Below are 6000 nucleotides of genomic sequence, written 5' to 3'. Positions count from 1 at the left end.
TGATGATGTGTTGGAGGCTGCGAAGAAGATGTCGTAGTTTCTCCGCCCCAGGAAAGTACTGGACGACGAAGGGTACTCTGTCAGTGGTGTCCCGTGTTTGTCTTCTGAGGAGGTCGGTGCGGTTTTTTGCTGTGGCGCGGTGGAACTGTCGATCAATGAGTCGAGCGCCATATCCCGTTCGTACGAGGGCATCTTTCAGCATCTGTAGGTGTCTGTTGCGCTCCTCCTTGTCTGAGCAGATCCTGTGTATACGGAGGGCTTGTCCATAGGGGATGGCTTCTTTAATGTGTTTCGGGTGAAAGCTGGAGAAGTGGAGCATCGTGAGATTATCTGTGGGCTTGCGGTAAAGCGAGGTGCTGAGGTGACCGTCCTTGATGGAGACGAGTGTGTCCAAGAATGGAACTGAATTTGGAGAATAGTCCATGGTGAGTTTGATGGTGGGATGGAACTTATTGATGTCATCGTGTAGTCGTTTCAGTGATGTCTCGCCGTGGGTCCAAAGGAAAAAAATGTCATCGATGTATCTGGTGTATAGCATCGGTTGAAAGTCCTGTGTGGTGAGGAAGTCCTGTTCAAACTTGTGCATGAAGATGTTGGCATATTGAGGTGCAAATTTGGTCCCCATGGCTGTTCCGTGCGTCTGGATGAAGAATTTGTTGTCGAAGGTGAAGACGTTGTGGTCTAGAATGAAACGGATGGTCATCCGTTTGAACAGGACTTCCTCACCACACACTATCTCTCTCTCCTCCCCCCACAGTCACACTCTCTCCTCACACACTGTCACACTCTCTCTCTCCCCACACACTGTCACACACTCTCTCTCCCCACACACTGTCTCACTCTCTCTCTCCCCACACACTGTCACACTCTCTCTCTCCCCACACACTGTCTCACTCTCTCTCTCCCCCCACACACTGTCACACTCTCTCTCTCCCCACACACTGTCACACTCTCTCTCTCTTTCCCCACACACTGTCACACTCTCCCTCTCCCCACACTGTCACACACTCTCTCTCTCCCGCACACGTCACACACTGTCTCTCTCTCCCCACACACTGTCTCTCTCTCCCTCCCACACACTGTCTCTCTCTCTCCCTCCCCACACACTGTCTCACTCTCTCTCTCCATCCCCACACACTGTCTCTCTCTTTCTCTCCCCACACACTGTCTCTCTCCCCTCCCCACACACTGTCTCTCTCTCTCTCCCCACACACTGTCTCTCTCTCTCTCTCTCCTCACAAACTGTCTCTCTCTCTCTCTCCCCACACACTGTCTCTCTCTTCTCTTCCCCACACACTGTCTCTCTCTCTCCTCACACACTGTCTCTCTCTCTCTCTCTCTCTCTCTCCCTCCCACACACTGTCTCTCTCTCTCTCTCCCCACAGTCTCTCTCTCTCTCTCTCCTCCCCACACACTGTCTCTCTCTCTCTCTCTCCCCACACACTGTCTCTCTCTCTCTCTCCTCACACACTGTCTCACTCTCTCTCTCCTCACACACTGTCTCTCTCTCTCTCCTCTCCTCCCCACACACTGTCTCTCTCTCTCTCCCTCCCCACACACTGTCTCTCTCTCTCTCTCTCTCCCTCCCCACACACTGTCTCTCTCTCTCTCTCCCTCCCCACACACTGTCTCTCTCTCTCTCTCCCTCCCCACACACTGTCACACTCTCTCTCCCTCCCCACACACTGTCTCTCTCTCTCTCCCTCCTCACACACTGTCTCTCTCCCTCCCCACACACTGTCTCTCTCTCTCCCTCCCCACACACTGTCTCTCTCTCTCCCTCCCCACACACTGTCTCTCTCTCTCTCCCTCCCCACACACTGTCTCTCTCTCTCTCCCTCCCCACACACTGTCTCTCTCTCTCTCTCCCCACACACTGTCTCTCTCTCTCTCCCTCCCCACACACTGTCTCTCTCTCTCTCTCCCCACACACTGTCTCTCTCTCTCTCCCTCCCCACACACTGTCTCTCTCTCTCCCTCCCCACACACTGTCTCTCTCTCTCTCCCTCCCCCACACACTGTCTCTCTCTCTCTCTCTCCCCACACACTGTCTCTCTCTCTCTCCCTCCCACACACTGTCTCTCTCTCTCTCCCTCCCCACACACTGTCTCTCTCTCTCTCCCTCCCTCCCCACACTGTCTCTCTCCCTCCCTCCCCACACACTGTCTCTCTCTCTCCCTCCCCACACACTGTCTCTCTCTCTCTCTCCCCACACACTGTCTTCTCTCTCTCCCTCCCCACACACTGTCTCTCTCTCTCTCTCTCCCTCCCCACACACTGCCTCTCTCTCTCTCCCTCCCCACACACTGTCTCTCTCTCTCTCTCCCCCCACACTGTCTCTCTCTCTCTCCCCACACACTGTCACTCTCTCTCTCCCTCCCCACACACTGTCTCTCTCTCTCTCCTCCCTCCCCACACACTGTCTCTCTCCCTCCCTCCACACACTGTCTCTCTCTCTCTCCCTCCCACACACTGTCTCTCTCCCTCCCTCCCCACACACTGTCTCTCTCTCTCTCTCCCCACACACTGTCTCTCTCTCTCTCCCTCCCCACACACTGTCTCTCTCTCTCTCCCTCCCCACACACTGTCTCTCTCTCTCCCTCCCCACACACTGTCTCTCTCTCTCTCCCTCCCCACACACTGTCTCTCTCTCTCCCTCCCCACACTGTCTCTCTCTCTCCCTCCCTCCCCACACACTGTCTCTCTCGGGCTGAGCGCGGTGACGTTGGGATGGCGGTTGGCGCTCTGCCTCTCGCGGGGGAGTGCGCCGGGCGACGGTTAACGGTCGGTGCGCGCGGAGTGTCCGTTCGACTGAGTCCGGGCCACGTGATCGCTGTCAGCCAATCAGAGTGCGGGAAGAGGCGGGTAGTGCGCTTGCGCTGGGCTAGTTCCGGGGACTGATCAGTGGCGGCCGAGTTGTTGCGGGAAAATCAAATTAATTTGAATTAAATTCTCGTGGTGGAGATGGCGGCGGTGACTCTGTGGAGGGAGCAGCCTGACAGCGGGGGAAGGGCAGCGGGGTAAAATGCAGCAGCGTCAGGGGCAGCAGGGTAAAGGGTAGCGGGGTAAAGGACAGGGGGGTAAAGGCGCAGCGGGGTAAAGGGCAGCAGGGTCAGGGGCAGGGGGTAAGGGGCAGGGGGTAAAGGGCAGCAGGGCAGGGGGGTAAAGGCGCAGCGGGGTAAGGGGCAGCAGGGTAAGGGGCAGGGGGTAAAGGGCAGTGGGGTATGGGGCAGCGGGGGGTAAGGGGCGGGGGGTAAGGGGCAGGGGGTAAGGGGCAGGGGGTAAGGGGCAGTAGGTAAAGGGCAGCGGGGTAAGGGGCAGGAGGTAAAGGGCAGGGGGGTAAGGGGCAGTGGGGTAAGGGGCAGTGGGGTAAGGGGCAGTGGGTAATGGGCAGGGGGTAAGGGGCAGTGGGTAATGGGCAGGGGGTAATGGGCAGGGGGTAAGGGGCAGTGGGGTAAGGGGCAGGAGGTAAAGGGCAGGGGATAAGGGGCAGCGGGGTAAAGGACAGCTGGGTAAAGGGCAGCGGGGTAAGGGGCGGGGGGGTAAAGGGCAGGGGTAAAGGGCAGCAGCTGAAGATGCAGCAGGGTAAAGGGCAGTGGGGTAAAGGGCAGCGGGGTAAAGTGCAGCTGGGTAAAATACAGCAGCTGAAGATGCAGCGGGGTAAAGGGCAGTGGGGTATAAAGTGCAGCCGGTAAAGTTTGGAATCAGTGGCTTTCAGAAAGTTGACCCTCTGTTCCATCCTGTGTGGAGACAGCAGCCAGTCTGTGTGCGGGATCTCAGAGTGAAGGGATTTTAAATCAGAAACCAGTCAGAAGCTTCATTTCTCTCAATGTCAGTCATTTATTGACGTTTAGCTGCTGATTCATGACCCCTTCCGAGCCCTCCTAATTTCCTGCTTCAGTACCTTCCTACTTTCTTTATACTCCTCAAGGGTTTTGACTGTCCCCACCCTTCTAGACCGTACTAAATTCTCCTTTTTCTTTTTGAGGCGGTTCACAATTCCCTCATTATCCAAGGCTCCCTAAACTTCCCATACGTATCCGTTGTTCTCTCAGGAATGTGATTTTCCTTAATCCTAATCAACTGTCGCTTGAAAGACTCCCACATGTCCGATGTTGATTTACTATCCAAGAGCCGCACCCAATTCATGTTCTTCAATTCCTGTCTGATGCTATTGTAATTTATCTCTCCGCAGTTTAGCACCTTCACGTCCAAAAGTACCATAAAACCTATGGAATTGTGGTCACTACTCCCTACTGAAATCTCAACCACCTGTCCAGGCTCATTCCCCAATTTCCTCTGGTTTCCTCCCACAGGCCAAAGGTGTGAAGGTTGGGTAGATTGGCCATGATAAATTTCCACTTTCTGTCCAGAGATGTGTAGGTTAGGTTAAGGGGTTATTGGGATAGGGTGGCGGAGTTGGCTTGGGTAGAGTGCTCTTTCAGAGGGTTGGTGCAGAATCGATGGGCCAAATGGCCACCTTCTGCACTCTACCGATCCTATGATTCGTGTGAGTTCAGGGTGTGATACGTATAAGAAATTGTCATATTTTATATGAAATGAAATGAAATGAATGTTTGTATGTTTGCAGTAATGTTATTAAACCTGGGTTAGATTGCAAACCAACAGTATGATTGCTAGAGCTGTGATTAAAACGAGACGAAAACTGTTGTGTGCTTTGAGTAACAAAATACCTAACGGAAGGGTGACTGAACCTGGTTGTTAACATTATACACAAGTGATATTTAAAATAGAGGCTTTGCTTTGCTGAATTGGAATCAAGAGGCAGATTTCAGAAGAGAGTTGCATCATATAATCACTATAGCGCAGAAGGAGTCCATTTGGCCCATCAAGTCTGCACTGACCAGCTGAAAGATAACCCTACCTCGCTCTAATCCCCCAATTTATCCCTGTAACTCTATAATCTAACCTACACATCTTTGGAAACTAACGGGCTATTTAGCATGACCAATCCACCTAACTACCTCCTGCTCTATCGGATATTGGTCAACTTCCTGGGTTATTACACCAATCGATAATAGTTTCATGACTGAGACTCGCTTTCAACTGCAGATTTTACTCGTTAATTGAATTTTGATTCCACCAGCTGCTGGGGTGGGATTGAAAGCCATAACCCTGGATGGTGCCCAGAGACATTACCTTTGTACTGTCTTCCAACAATCCACTGACAACAAAGTGAATGAAGCAATGGAAAGGGCAGCATCTCATCTAGTTGGAGCTTTGGAAGTATCTCGATCTGAGAATAGTGAATGGAATTGATAAAACTGTTGGAGCTTAAATTAGTTTGGTAGGAAGTTTCATGAATTTGATCCTGCGATGGTGGAGGAAGGACAATAAATATTACAAATCAGGAAAGTGTGTGGCTTGGAGCAGAATCTGTTGGCAGTGGTGTTCCCAGGCACCTTCTCGATGATGCAATGTATTAGCCATAAATCAGTCTTTAGATCTCCATGGATCTCATAGGAAACTCACCTTGATTATAATATTTTCAGTTCAGTGAAAATATATCTGGATTCAGTAATAATGAGGAATTCTGTGAGAGCTCAGCAAGTTGTTACAGGGGTTTTTAAGATTGAATGTACATGTGTACAGGCAAAGAGCATTGGAACGAAAAAATTAGTGAACGTTTAGAGAAACACAGGGTGAACCAGGGAGTCTGGAACAGATAAACTGAAGGGAAGTCGTGTCTGACCAACTTACCCAATTTCTAAGAATAGGGACAGGTGGTCTATGCAGGATTTAATATGGTGCTTCATTGTGAAATTCAACTGCAGTGTCCGTGGAATAGGTGGGGGCAGGTTTAGCTCAGTGAGCTGGACAGATGGTTTGTTGCAGAGCGAGGCCAGCAGAGCCGGTTCAATTTGTGTACCAGCTGAGGTTATTCATGCAGACCCCACCTTCTCAACCTTGCCCCTCACCTGAGGTGTGGCGATCCTCGGGTTAAATCACCACCTGTACGTTCTCTCTCTCCTCCTCCTC

The 6000-nt window shown here is 52.0% G+C and overlaps 1 long non-coding RNA gene across 2 annotated transcripts in view; it reads left to right on the top strand.

The window, feature by feature from the left end:
* Positions 1–2897: 2897 nt before the first annotated feature.
* The window catches only part of LOC119960713, a 41474-nt gene continuing 38371 nt past the window's right edge, over positions 2898–6000 (top strand). Inside the window, exon 1 of one of the 2 annotated variants that reach the window (XR_005459498.1) lies at positions 2898–3020. This is a non-coding gene — a long non-coding RNA (uncharacterized LOC119960713). Of the gene's footprint in view, positions 3021–4396; positions 4511–6000 lie in introns of those variants that run through there. The other variant, XR_005459497.1, reaches the window with a different exon arrangement.

The sequence above is a fragment of the Scyliorhinus canicula genome, unplaced genomic scaffold, assembly GCF_902713615.1.
Source record: "Scyliorhinus canicula unplaced genomic scaffold, sScyCan1.1, whole genome shotgun sequence".
NCBI lineage: Eukaryota > Metazoa > Chordata > Chondrichthyes > Carcharhiniformes > Scyliorhinidae > Scyliorhinus > Scyliorhinus canicula.
Note: the sequence above shows the minus strand (reverse complement) of the source record. Positions and strands in the feature narration are given on the sequence as shown.